Raw genomic sequence first — 14,015 nt, forward strand, 5'->3', positions numbered from 1 at the left:
GATCACACACACACACACACACACACACACACAAAATGTATGATGATAAACTTGAGTTGGTAGGAAAGCTTTATGTAACAGCCACTCAGTCTAAGACTCACAGTGCAGGAAGTGTTCTGTTTCCAAAGTTCCACATAAAAACTGGCAGCACATCAAACCCTCTGTTTCATAACAGACTAGAAATAGGATTTTCTAATACCATTCAGAGAATGCTGCTTTTTGTGCAGGGAGCTGAAATTTTATGAATTGTTAATGGTTAACTAAACAATGGCCTGAAAATTCAGTGGCTTTTTTCAGAATGACTGATGTGTATACTGTACCAGTGAGGCTGTCTGGAGGCAGTCATTCCAGCCAGAGCCTGCCCATTAATAATTGAGGCACCTTTTCAAAGAATTAAGATCCTTAAATAATTAATAACTACATAATTATGTAATTAGCTGGCAGGGGAGATACCATGATCATGAAGGTGGCTTTCCTAGGATGAGGCTCATCCATTGCAATCCAGATATGCTGACTCCTGCAGTTTCCTTAAATGCAGGGTCCTTGAATGCATAGTTTGTGGAGGTTGGTGAAGCAGTTGGGTGGGGGAGTGCATTCATGTTTCCCCTGGAATATAATTGTAGAGAGGCAATGTGATCTAGTGGTCAGAACACAGCATTAGGAACAAGATCGTTGGCTCAGAGTGTGACCTTAACCTATCTGTCTCTATTTCCTCCTCTGTAAAATCAGAACACACCCACCTTGGTAATGTACCTGGTTATCCATATGTGAAAAGTGCTAGCTGAGAGCTAAATCATAATAATAATTGGATTAGTGATCTCATTGATAGAAAGATGCCTTCCCCCTAGTGCTCATATCAGTGAGGTTTACCTTATTGTTTCCTTAGTTTCATTGATTGCCATGTAATACCCAGTTTTTCTCCTGCAGTAAACGATGAGTTTTCTGAGATTTGGGACTGTATGGTGCCTAGCCCTGCATGGGTGCCCAAGGGGAAAAGAGGCAAGTAATATGAATAACACCTTGCTCTTAATTCATACATTTCAAAGTGCTTTACAAAGGAGGTCAATATCCCTGCTGTACAGATGGGGAAAGTGAGACTCAGATGGGTAAAGTGACTTGCCTTAGGTTTCTGACCAGATCAGTGGCATAGCAGGGAATAGAACCCAGGTCTCCTGAGTCTCAGACAAGTGCTTAAGCCACTAGCCCACAGCTGCAGGAGCTAACCACAAATACACTGAGTACAGAGTGTGTAGAGATTAGCACAGAGATAGCTGTTAGCTTCAGAATGGTTGAGGAGGGGAACCATGGCCCTGCCCAGAGGAAGTGCATGCCACACTCCATAGAGAACGTACAATGGCTGCTCTCTCTTTCTGCTTCTGGGAATCTCAAGGGGAACTCTGCCAGATGAGGCCCCAGAGCTTTCACCTCACCATAATCAGCCCCTTTTTGATTAAAACATGTCTATTTTCAAGCACAGAGAAAAGTGAGTGCTTTAAATAGATTCACGGAGATGGGAAGGACCCATGAATTCATCTTGTTCATTCCCCTATCCTTGTTGATGAAGAGTTATTCCCTCTAGGATATCATCCAGTACTTTGTCCAGCCTAGTTTCCAATCACTCACATGATGGGGCTTCCCTTAAGAGACTGTGCCACTCTCTAATCTACCCCCTTGTTGGGAAACAAATATTTCCAGATACTTACTCAGCTTCAGCAATTCTTCTCTCTGTGCTTGCTCTTTACACACATCCGTTGCTTGAAGACTTATATCTCCTTTGGCCATCATCCTTTAGCTAAACCACATAAATTTAGCTCTTGTAACCTTTCTTCATAGGTTAATCTTCATCTTCTGGTCCCTTCATCATTTTTGTTGCTATTCTCTCAATCTGTCTTTTATTGAAGGCAGAATTCCAGATGTGGGCTTACCAGTGCTATGCCGAGAGACACTATCAGTTCCTTGATGTGTGTGTGTGAGTGTGAGAGAGAGAGAGAGAATAGGATGTGTTTAGTCACCCAGCTCCAAAATAGATTAGCCCCAGTTTTCTGTGCTTAGGGCAAGCCTGGAGAGATGCAAAGACGGTTTTATGTCAACTTTGCGGTTCCCTGACCCTGTGGCCAGTGGGTGCTAGCTCAATGCCAAGGTTGTTCTATCTTATCCTGACTGAGAACAGCAGTCAAGGACTGGTAAGGTGGAATGATGCCTTGGCCATATCTCCTTTTCCCTGGCCAGGCCCCCTTCAGAGGGGGCTATGGCCGGGCTTTGTCGTAGGAACTGCTATACCTGCAAGACTGAGATTCTATATGGGGAAAATAATTCTAGGCCCATTAAAAACAGGACTGTGTCTGCTTTGCACCACCAGAGTGCCATCCATCACTAATGTGGCTGGAGGATGCTGGAGAATCAAGCATGTCAGGTTGTTTTGCCAATATACTGTGTTAAAAGCCCATATCCAATTTGCTGTCTACTCATCCTCATGTCTTTCTCAGCATTGCTGCTTTGCAAGTTGCTCTACCCTTCATCCCACTCCCTTCCAAAGCTTGCATTTTCCTGGATGTGTATAATTTTGTAGCCATATTTTGACTCCCTCCTAGTCCCTTTACACTATTTGTGTCCTCTCGGTGCTTGCAGATCCTCCCAGTTTAGTATTATCTGCAAGTTTAGGGCTTTGTCCTGCTGCTGTTATGCACATAGATCTCCTACTGAAGTCAGTGGGAAATCCACTCCCAGAGTGGTGGCAGCAGGACTGGGCCTCTAGTGTGCTGCTTACCCTCTTCTTCTAGACATTAATAAAAATGTGAAATAAAACTTGGCCTAACACCGATCCTTTGCTTGCTCCGCTGGCCAGCCCCTCACAGTGTAGGTATGTCTACACTACGAGAGTAGTTCGATTGTACTTACATCGAATATGTGGAATCGATATTACAAAGTCGAACGTGTGTATCCACACTAAGGTCAGTAATTCGACTTTGTGAGTCCACACTAACGGGACAAGCATCGACATTGGAAGCGGTGCACTGTGGGCAGCTATCCCACAGTTCCCGCAGTCCCCACTGCCCATTGGAATTCTGGGTCGAGCTCCCAATGCCTGCTGGGGAAAAAACTGTGTCGAGGGTGGTTTTGGGTAACTGTCGTCATCCAACCGTCACTCCCGCCCTCCCTCCCTGAAAGCGCTGGCGGGCAATCAGTTCGCGCACTTTTCTGGTGAGTGACAGCGCGGACACCACAGCACTGCGAGCATGGAGCCCGCTGCGACCATCGCTGCAGTTATGGCCGTTGTCAACACCTCGCACCTTATCATCCATCTTTTCCAGAGGCAGATGCTGAGAAATCAGGCGAGGAGGCTACAGCAGCGCGGTGAGGACATGAAGTCTGAGAGTGGCACAGACCTCTCACAAAGCACGGGACCCCACGCCGTGAACATCATGGTGGCAATGGGTCATGTTGATGCTGTGGAACGGCGATTCTGGGCCCGGGAAACAAGCATGGACTGGTGGGACCGCATAGTGCTGCAGGTCTGGGATGAATCACAGTGGCTGCAAAACTTTCGTATGCGGAAGGGAACTTTCCTGGAACTTTATGAGTTGCTGTCCCCTGCCCTGAAGCGCAAGGACACCCGGATGCGAGCAGCCCTGACTGTCCAGAAGCGAGTGGCCATAGCTCTCTGGAAGCTTGCAACGCCAGACAGCTACCAGTCAGTTGCGAATCACTTTGGTGTCGGCAAATCTACCGTGGGGGTTGCTGTGATGCAAGTAGCCAACGCAATCGTTGAGCTACTGCTGTCAAAGGTAGTGACCCTTGGAAACGTCCAGGTCATCATAGATGGCTTCGCCGCGATGGGATTCCCAAACTGAGGTGGGGCTATAGATGGAACTCACATCCCTATCCTGGGACCAGACCACCAGGCCAGCCAGTACATTAACCGAAAGGGCTACTTTTCAATGGTGCTGCAAGCACTGGTGTACCATAGGGGACGTTTTACAAACATCAACGTAGGATGGCCGGGCAAGGTTCATGACGCTCGTGTTTTCAGGAACTCTGGTCTGTTTAGACGCCTGCAGGAAGGTATTTACTTCCCAGACCAGAAAATAACTGTTGGGGATGTGGAGATGCCTATAGTGATCCTCGGGGACCCAGCCTACCTGCTAATGCCCTGGCTCATGAAGCCCTATACAGGCACCCTGGACACTGAAAAAGAATTCTTCAACTACCATCTGAGCAAGTGCAGAATGGTGGTGGAGTGTGCTTTTGGACGTCTCAAGGGGAGATGGAGAAGCTTACTGACTCGCTCTGATCTCAGCGAAACCAATATCCCCATTGTTATTGCAGTTTGCTGTGTACTCCACAATCTCTGTGAGAGCAAAGGGGAGACCTTTATGGCAGGGTGGGAGGGTGAGGCCAATAACCTGGCCGCTGATTACGCCCAGCCAGACAGCCTTGCAATTAGAAGAGCCCAGCGGGACGCTCTGTGCATCTGGGAGACTTGTAAAGCTAGGTTCTTCAGTGGGCAGGGTAACCTGTGACTATTAAGTTTGTTTAAAGAGAAGCTGAACCTGTCCCCGTTTCTTTACCCTCTTACTGTTGACTATCCTCTCCAGCTACATACCCCGTTCACCCCCTTCCAACACACGTTTAAAAATAAAATAAATGGAACTTTGTTAATGAACACCATTTTCTTTATTACGGATTTCGCGGTAAAGTGTTGAAACTGGGACGCAGACTGTGGTGGGGAGCGGGCGTAGTGATGGAAAGAACGCTTCTAACCTCGAGGAATGACAGGCTTCTGCTCCTAGAGTGGTCCGCAGTGGTGGACTGGTTGTTTCAACGGAGCCTGCTACCCCTCCTTTTCGGGACTCTGTGTGTGGGGGCTATTTGACTTTGTGGCGGGGGAGGACGGTTACAGATTCCCTGCTGCGTGGCTCTGTGATCCAGGATAAGGACCGCTGCATAAGATCTCTATCCGCCCTCCCCCGCCACAAAGTCACATGGCCCCCTACACACAGAACATGAAAACCACCTCCCAGACTGACCAGGGTGCCTAGTGACTGCAATGTGTGTGTGACCTTCTGCTGAACCTGCCCCCGTGTCTGTACCCTGGTAAAGGTGACTGTCCTCTCCAATTACCAACCCCCTTCCCCGCTTCAAACACACTGTCCCCTAAAAGAACATGATGGAAACAGTAATTAACAGAAACGTATCTTTTATTAGCAACTACACAGTTAGGGGATGAAACTGTGTGAGGCGGGAAGGAAAGGACTTATCAAATGTTTGGGAATGAGAGCCTTCTGGTACTTGAGCAGTCTGCAGGGGTGGAGTGACAGTTTTCATGGCCCCTGCCGCCCCTCCTTCTTGGGACTTTGGGTGAGGGGGGTATGGGAGTTTGTGGCGGGAGAGGGCGGTTAGAGATAGACTGCAGCGGGGCTCTGTCCTCCTGCCTCCGGTCCTGCAGAACATCCACAAGGTGCTGGAGCGTGTCCGTTTGCTCCCTCATTAGTCCAAACAGCGTTTGAGTCACCTGCTGGTCTTCCTGCCGCCACCTCTCCTCCCATTCGCTGTGTGCTCGCTGGTATTGCGACATGTTCTCCCTACACTGGGTCTGCTGGGCCGCATCGGCTCGGGAGCAGCCCATAAGTTCTGAGAACATGTCGTCCCGTGTCCTTTTCTTTCTCCACCTAATCTGCGCCAGCCTCTGCGAGGGGGATGCCAGGGTAGGTCGGGAGACATTCGCAGCTGTGGGATGGGAAAAAGGGAGTGAATTCCTCACAAAGATAATTTTTTGTGAACAATGAACATAGTCTTTCTCTGTGAACAAGACCATGCACAGCACCTATCACATGCGCACGCAGGACCAGGTCGAATTTTCGGCCTTCGCATTCAGTGCCTGGGGTCTTGCAGTGGAGATCAGACAAGCGGGGCAGGACAGCGGAATTCGGGTAGCAGGCTGACATGGTAAGCCGTAGACTTTTGGCTGCTTAAAACTTAAATTATAGCAGTGCCCTCCTTTCATGTTCAAAGCAATGCTCCTATCGTTGGCCAGTTCCTGCTGCTGGCAATCCGGCAAGCATGAACTTTGCCCCTGTCCCACCCCCTCGTGGCTGTCCCCGGGAAAGATCCCTGTATGCTGCCCCTCTCCCGCCTCCACCGCGTGGCGGTAAACCGCCGGTGACAGTTCTGTAAAGGAACAGGCAAGCAGTCCCAATAGTAACATTCCCCTAATTCTAAGCAGGTCACCATGAGTGACATCACTCTGCTGAGAATTTCTGAGACCGAGAAAGAACGCATGCTGAGTGAAAGCCAGCAAAAACTAGGGCCGTATGCCGCCATGCTCTGCAGGCAATGATCCCAGAGTACTTGATGATAGCCTGGCAAGGAAAAGTTTCCTACCACGGAGGACACAATAAGGCCGCTCTCCCCAGGAACCTCATGCAAAGGCTTTCCAATTACCTCCAGGAGAGCTTCATGGTGAAGTCCCATGAGGATTTCAGCTCTATCCCCGGACATATAGACCTTCTTTTCCAGTAGCTGCACTGGCAAGGACTAAAAAGTAGAGCGCCTAGGGCAAACTAATTATGATAAACCGGACATTGTTAGATTCTTTTGCAGTAGTTGCACTGCCAAGGACTAAAACGTTAAGCGCCTAGGGCAAACAAATCATGAAAAACCCATTGTTAATATTCCTGTTCTGTTCAAAATAAATGTTTACATGTTTAAAACACTTACCGACTGATCCTTCCCCTGATTCAGGGTCCGGATTAATGCCTGGGGACGGTTGGTAGGGGATCTCTGTGAGGGTGATGAAGAGATCCTGGCTGTCTGGGAAATCAGCGTTGTAAGCGCTGTCAACTGCCTCGTCCTCCTCCTCACCTTCCTCATTTTCCCCGTCCGCTAACATCTCCGAGGAAGCGGCCGTTGACAATATCCCATCCTCAGAGTCCACGGTCAGTGGTGGGGTAGTAGTGGCGGCCGCACCTTGAATGGAATGCAGTGCCTTGTAGAAACGGCATGTCTGGGTCTGGGATCCGGAGCGTCCGTTTGACTCTTTGGTTTTCTGGTACGCTTGTCTCAGCTCCTTGATTTTCACGCGGCACTGCGTTGCATACCGGCTGTACCCTCTCTCTGTCATGGCTTTTGAGATCTTCTCGTAGATCTTTGCATTCCGTCTTTTTGATCGCAGCTCTGAAAGCACGGACTCATCGCCCCACACAGCGATCAGATCCAAGACTTCCCGATCAGTCCATGCTGGGGCCCTCTTTCTATTCTGAGATTGCATGGTCACCTCTGCTGGAGAACTCTGCATCGTTGCCAGTGCTGCTGAGCTTGCCACGATGTCCAAACAGGAAATGAGATTCAAACTGCCCACACAGGAAAAGGAATTCAAATTTTCCCGGGGCTTTTCCTGTGTGGCTGGTCAGAGCATCCAGAGCGTCAACAGAGTGGTGCACTGTGGGATAGCTCCCGGAGCTATTAGCATCGATTTCCATCCACACCTACCCTAATTCGACATGGCCATGTCGAATTTAGTGCTACTCCCCTCGTTGGGGAGGAGTACAGAAATCGAAATTAAGAGACCTCTATGTCGAACTAAATAGCTTCGTTGTGTGGACAGGTGCAGGGTTAATTCGATTTAATGCTGCTAAATTCGACATAACCTCCGAGTGTAGACCAGGCCTGTGATACGTTGCTGTTTCTCATTTTGTTTTGCTTTGTTTACAGTACTCAGTCCAGCTTTCAGTCCATGTTGCAAATACTCAAATCCAAGCCAAGTTGAATTAATTTCAAGAAAGGTTTCACAAGACTCTGTCAACTATTTACTGAAAACCAGACATACTGGACCTGCTGTTTTTCTCTCTTTCCCACTCGGACACCAATCCTACATCAGGATCTGCTCACACAGCCCTGTGACATCGTGGAGTCTGACTGATGTCAATGGGACTCCATATGGGCACAGGGGTTCATACTAGCGGATGCCACTGCAGAATCAAGGGCACATTTTATAATTGGGTTAAAAAAATTCTCTCTCTGGAATGATTTGTTCTTTATTAAATCCATGCTGTTGATCACCCACACTTCTGTTACCCCTCTTAACAGGAACATTCCCTGTTACCATTATTTTACCAGCCATAGAAAGTAATTGCCAGGATTGCTTTTCCATTTTCTCTCCGCCCCCCACCCCCGTCACCTTGCTGTCTCCCTCATCAGAGAAGCCAAGCTTTGAATGGACCGGGAGGGGCTCAGATGGTGTAAGTTGCCATTGCTCCACTGAAGTCACGAGAGACGTCAAAAAAGTCATGACAACTTCCATCAGCTGAGGATCTGCCCAAAAGACTGCACTTCCCACTCACACTGACAGGCATAAGGCACATGGTGTGGTAGCTCATAGCTACTGCTCATGCTCTGTCTGTTCTCTGCATAAAGATACTTCAGTCTCTAGGTTTCACAAGCATCACGTTTAGTTACAGTCACAAGGAAAGCCTGACTTCCCCCATAAGTTTAAAATGCAGCTGGCATTCCAAACCAATTTTTCTGAAGGATCCTTACTTTTCCGGATGGGTCTTCTGATTGAACTTGTCAGCATAAGTATCGACCAAAAGCCAGTAAGGCAAAACCTGGAAGCATTAAATATATACAAATAAGTATGTTGTAATGATACAGATCCCAAGGGAGTTAAGCAGGCTTTCTGAGATACTGTCAATTATTTTTGAAAAAACTATGAAGAACACGAAGTTTCAGAATACAGAAGATTCCTTAATGTGTTGTCATATGCCATAGAAAAGGTCATCTGTAGCTCAGATATCAGAGTGCGGTGTGATATGCTGTTGAAATCCTAACTAGGCAATTTTGTTTACCTCTTGGCTCAGAATCACCTCAAATTTGTAACATTTTACATAAAACTCCATTATGCAGTGATTTAAATCCCTCATTAAAGCACTGTCTGCTTTAGAAAACTGACACATTGTTGACACTGGTGATCAGCACCATAAGGTGCCCCTGAACTAGTGTTGAATAGAGAATGAAGGGGGGAGTTTGTTGACAGGGAGCCCTAAATTTTGGCTCCAATTAGCCGCTCCTCCCCTTCACTCTATATTCAAATTCTCCCTTATCAACCATAGAGCAGAACTCTTACAAGCAAGGTTCCTTTCAGAGAGGGATCCGAACGACAACATTTGGATCCCATTGGAATCGGAACGTTCCAAGCTCAGGTTGTTTGGATGTGTTCTCTGACTCTGCTTGCTTTAGGGCTTGTCTTCATCTCAGTGTTAGCGTGTGTCATGGACACTCGAGTTAACAGGAACCACACTGCAATTCAACAGGCTGCATGGAGCATATTTATTAGTAGTGCAGACAGGCTGAGTGTCCTGGGCTACATTTTTAGCTCGAGCATCAGCAGCACTCTGGTGTCAACCCCCACCCACTGATGGGCCATTGAGCCTGAGTTTTAAGGACCGCTTAACCTGAACTAGAGACTTTTGTGTGTTCCTGGCAGTTGGGTGGGGGGCAGCACTTGAGTTTACCTCACAAACTTACAGTGAAGTGAAGGCAAGCCCATAGACAGGGCCGGCTCCAGGCACCAGGCAACCAAGCACATGCTTGGGGCGGCACTTGGTAAGGGGCGGCCAATCTTGGGGTGGCGGAGGGGCAGCGCGGCGCAGCATTCTGCGGGGGTGGGGCGCTCTGGTGGCACGGTGCTCGGCGGGGGGGCGGGGCGGGGCGCGGGGCGGGGGGGGGGGCTCGGGGGGGCGGTGCTTTTTTTTTCCTGCTTGTGGCAGCAAAAAAGTTAGAGCCGGCTCTGCCCGTAGACAACAGCATCTCAGAGTTTAAGGCCAGAAGGGATCATTAGATCATCTTGTCAGACCTGCATATCACAGGCTACTAACTTTCACTCTGTTACCCATGTACTGAGCCCACAAAGTTTGTGCACCGAATATTACAAATAATTTTTTTTATTTAATCCATATCTAATTCTTCACTGTCAGCACTTCCATTATAAATCCCCATTAGCGATGTTGCTGAGGTATAAATGAGAGTAGGATTTGGCCCATTGAGTTTATTCTTCTTTCATCACATTTGCACAGAGCTTTTCAACCGAACGCAGTTTTCTTTCCATACCTTTCAGTTTAATATAATGGTGATAAATGGAGTGACACTGATAAATTTTTAGTTTATTTAAAGCTGTTTATCATCCATATCTATTATGGAAAGTCATCAACTATGCAAAATGTGGGGATGTTTAGAGAGTTTCTAATGTGTATCTATTTATGGCTCTGATGCCTCCACCTTTGTGCTTTGCCCAGGTGCAAGTGACCCAGAGACATTCCATTAAGTAACTCTCTTGTGTTGCTTACATGAAAAGGGAACTTGCCAGCTAGGTTTTGGTGGGAAGCCCTGGTGACTCTGGCCTGACTGGGGAGGGTGTGTGTGTGTGTAACAAAACATGCTTTGGTTTAGTTATAAGGAGTTTCACAGGATGGGACAAATTCTCCCCTGCTGCCAGTGCCAGAATAAGGAATTCTGGGACCCTGTGCATGATGGAAACTGGAAAAGGGAGGGGGGACACCTGAGTGGCATTGCAACCTAGTGTGTGGGGTTGCAGCATCATTCAGGTTTGACCCAGCCCCATCCTCCATCATGATGGAGGATAGGATGGGGATAGAAGCATTTCTCCCAGGCTGTGTGGTGCTTTCTGTGGCTATTTCTGCAGCCCATCGCTTCTGTGGCCATTCCCCCAGTGTAGGGTGTTTAGCTGGTGGAGCCACTCACTGGCCACACCTCAGACTCCTCCCTCCACTTTCCTTGGAACTACAGATGGAGCACAACACAGCAGCAGCACCCAGGAGGTGTTCGAGCCTCTCAGAGTGGGCTCCTGACTCCTGCAATCTGGCCCTACTCAGCAGATCCACACTAGCTCCACTGTTTGGCAAGCTCAAGGGAGATGGCAGGCAGCATTCGGGCCTGTCTACTAAGAATACGGACTCAAACGTGTGCTGTGCTTTGAAACTTGGCAAAGGAAACCTCAGCCTAGGAGCAATTGTTTGTCTGAGAACAGCAGCGGCTGTTTGCACACCTGTAACGCAAAGGCAGCCAAAAAGAAATAGTTTGTTCATCTCAAAAGCTTTTTTGCATTCCTGTAATTGGAAAATAGGTTTGTTTAAAAAACAATAACAGCAGCTTGCTAAGCTGTCTGGTTAATCCGTAATGCTGTCAAGGCCAAGTTGTGCCCAATGGAGGACCACATTGGCAACTAGCCAGAGAGCCCAAAGGCCGCTTAGGCTGTGTCTACACTACGAACCTGGGGGTGTAATTCCCCTGCTCAGGGACACATACTTGTAGCTTCATGAGAGCCAGAGTGGGTATAAATAGCAGCGTAGCTGTGATAGCACAGGCAGCAGCAGCGGAGGCATAGGCTGAGCTCCATTGGGCCGGATCATCGGCTAGTATACATCTGGGCAGCAACTGACGTCAATGGTGCTCTGCTGAATTACACCAGCCAATGACTAGTCTTCACAGGCTGCATCTGTTTTGGAAGATGAGGGTAGGTGCAGGCTCCATTGCAGAAATCCCTGAATTGCACTAGGCCGAACTTTCATCGCTCCTGCCCTACATTGTTCTAGTATTTACAAGACAAATCACTTCAAATGGCCAAGATGGTATAGATTTTCAGACTGGTGTTCCCCACAACTTAATCCACAGCCCTGAGTGACACAGTTATACCAACCAAACTTCTGGTGTTAGGGTGACCAGATGCTAAGTGGAAAATATCGGGACCACCGCATGGGGGACGCCTTTTTAATTGTTACACTCACCCGTCCGGGTCTTCGACAGCAATTCGGCGGAGGGTCCTTCAGTCGCTGACGGTCTTCGGTGGCATTTCGGCAGAGGGTCCTTCAGTCGCTGATGGTCTTCGGTAGCATTTCGGCAGTGGGTAATAAAACTTGCTGCTAAAGACAGAAGCACCCGCTGCTGAAATGCCGCCGAAGACCGTCAGTGACTGAAGGACCCTCTGCCGAATTGCCGCCAAAGACCCAAATGGGTGAGTGTAAAAGAAAACGCCTGAAACAAAATTTTGGGACAAATGATACGGTCGGGACGCGGGACAAACTCCTCAAAATCGTGACAGTCCTGATTTTATCGGGACGTCTGGTCACTCTACCTGGTGTAGACAGCACCGGGTCGACAGCTTCTCCCATTGACACAGCTACTACCTCTCCGGGAGGTGGATTAATCACACAGATCAGAGCATCTTCACTTAAGTGCTACAGCAGCACAGCTGCAGTGCTGTAAGTGTAGACAAGCCCTTAGCTTGCACAGTAACCACTTTGTAAAAAGGTGTTTAAAATGGGCCGTATCTTGCTATCAGTTTACACCCTGAAATTCCAGAGAAACTCCACTGGAATCAGAGAGTTACCTTGCATTAACCCCAGTGAAACTGGCAACAGGATTTGGCCTGATGTATTCAATAATAGATATTACATTAAAGAATTCAAGTTAGGGAGTACACAAAACCCGGGTCCCCTAAAGGAGTCTCAAATGTCAGCATCATAAATTGGACCAACTCCTGTTGGTGAGAGAGAAACTTTCGAGCTTACACGGAGCTCTTCTGGGAAACTAACTCAACCATCATGGAGCAACACAGCAACAACAACAGTGCATACAGCATCATATTTTTGCTTTGTTTGAAGTGGCAAGAAAAAAAAAAGGAAATTAAACAACAAAAAGCAAATAAATTAAACAAAAGCCCCTGGATGTCTGTCTGATCTCACATACACATGGTGTTCCAGTAAATCCAGTTACTCCACTTATATCTGGATTGACACCAGTGTAACTGTGAGAGCAGAATCTGGCCCCAGCTACTCACATCTTGTGTCTGAGGAGGACTGCAGCTGCAGATGGCATTCTGTTATCAATATGCAACAGGAAGGGAGAGTTTTCTCACACATCCCACACAAGAAATTAATTGTCAGTATTGTTGGCTAATCACATTTTCTGTACTGTCCTTATGTCTGGCTCCTGGAAGACTAATCACTGTCCTGATAACCAGGTTTGTTAGATAGAGAGCTATCCACACAACAACATGCTTTCCTCACAGAACCCATCCTCAGAACCAACTTGGTAGCCAGACCTAAAACTCATCTCACACCACTACTTTTATCCCTTGCACGTCTCTTACTTCCTTTTTATTTCTCTGCAGTTTCCGTAACAGTGTCCAGCCTATCTGATATATTCTTCTTGACTGTACAAATATTGAGAAGGCTAATAATTGGTATATCTTAAAGATCTATGTCTGTATCTTCAGCTAGAATGCTGTGTAAAAGACCCCAATTTCCTTTGTAAGGAAGTATTAATAATGGGGTTGTTTGGCCTTCTCTGCAAGATTTAAAGAGCACAACAGCAGTACTGCTTTGGGGAGAAATCTGTGTCTGAAAAGGTCCTTTGGAAATTAAACATGTCAATTTTCACCAGATAACAGATAGAAAACAATCAAGGAGCTGGCATAAATGGGAGGAAATGGATAATTCCAGAGAATGTGACTGGATGTCCATGTGTTTGACCAGAAGTAAGAAACACTGTTTAGCAGAAAGCAATATTCAAAACTGAATGTTTTGGTCTTATTCTTAGTAAAAATCATGCCAAGAAAATGACTAGAGCTGAGTTTTACCATCCTGTGCAAATTTTTGGAAATTTCTCCTTTTCTGAATCAGGACAAAAAGTCAAAATCTTGAAATTTTCTACAAATAAACACAAAATTCAAGTAAATTCAAATGTGTCATTTTGATTGTGACCAATTTTTTTAACATTCTAATATAAATAGATAAAATTTCAAAACAAAGTATTTTCAAATTGGAGACCTTAATTTTTTGTGCGTTTTGAAAATGTGGATAATAGGACCTTTTGACAATTCTTTAAACTTTTTTCCAAAAATTTTCAAGTAGAGAAATTTGAGAAACTGACCCTTTCCCATGAAAAATTTTGGTTTCAACCAATTGGCATTTTTCAACAACAACAAAAAAAGGTAGTCAAAA

General features: G+C 46.9%; 1 pseudogene; it reads left to right on the forward strand.

The window, feature by feature from the left end:
• The first annotated feature begins 429 nt into the window (after window positions 1–429).
• On the forward strand, window positions 430–609 carry LOC117875699 (annotated as a pseudogene).
• Window positions 610–14,015: the final 13,406 nt, after the last annotated feature.

The sequence above is a fragment of the Trachemys scripta genome, chromosome 3 (assembly GCF_013100865.1).
Source record: "Trachemys scripta elegans isolate TJP31775 chromosome 3, CAS_Tse_1.0, whole genome shotgun sequence".
Taxonomy (NCBI): Eukaryota; Metazoa; Chordata; order Testudines; family Emydidae; genus Trachemys; species Trachemys scripta.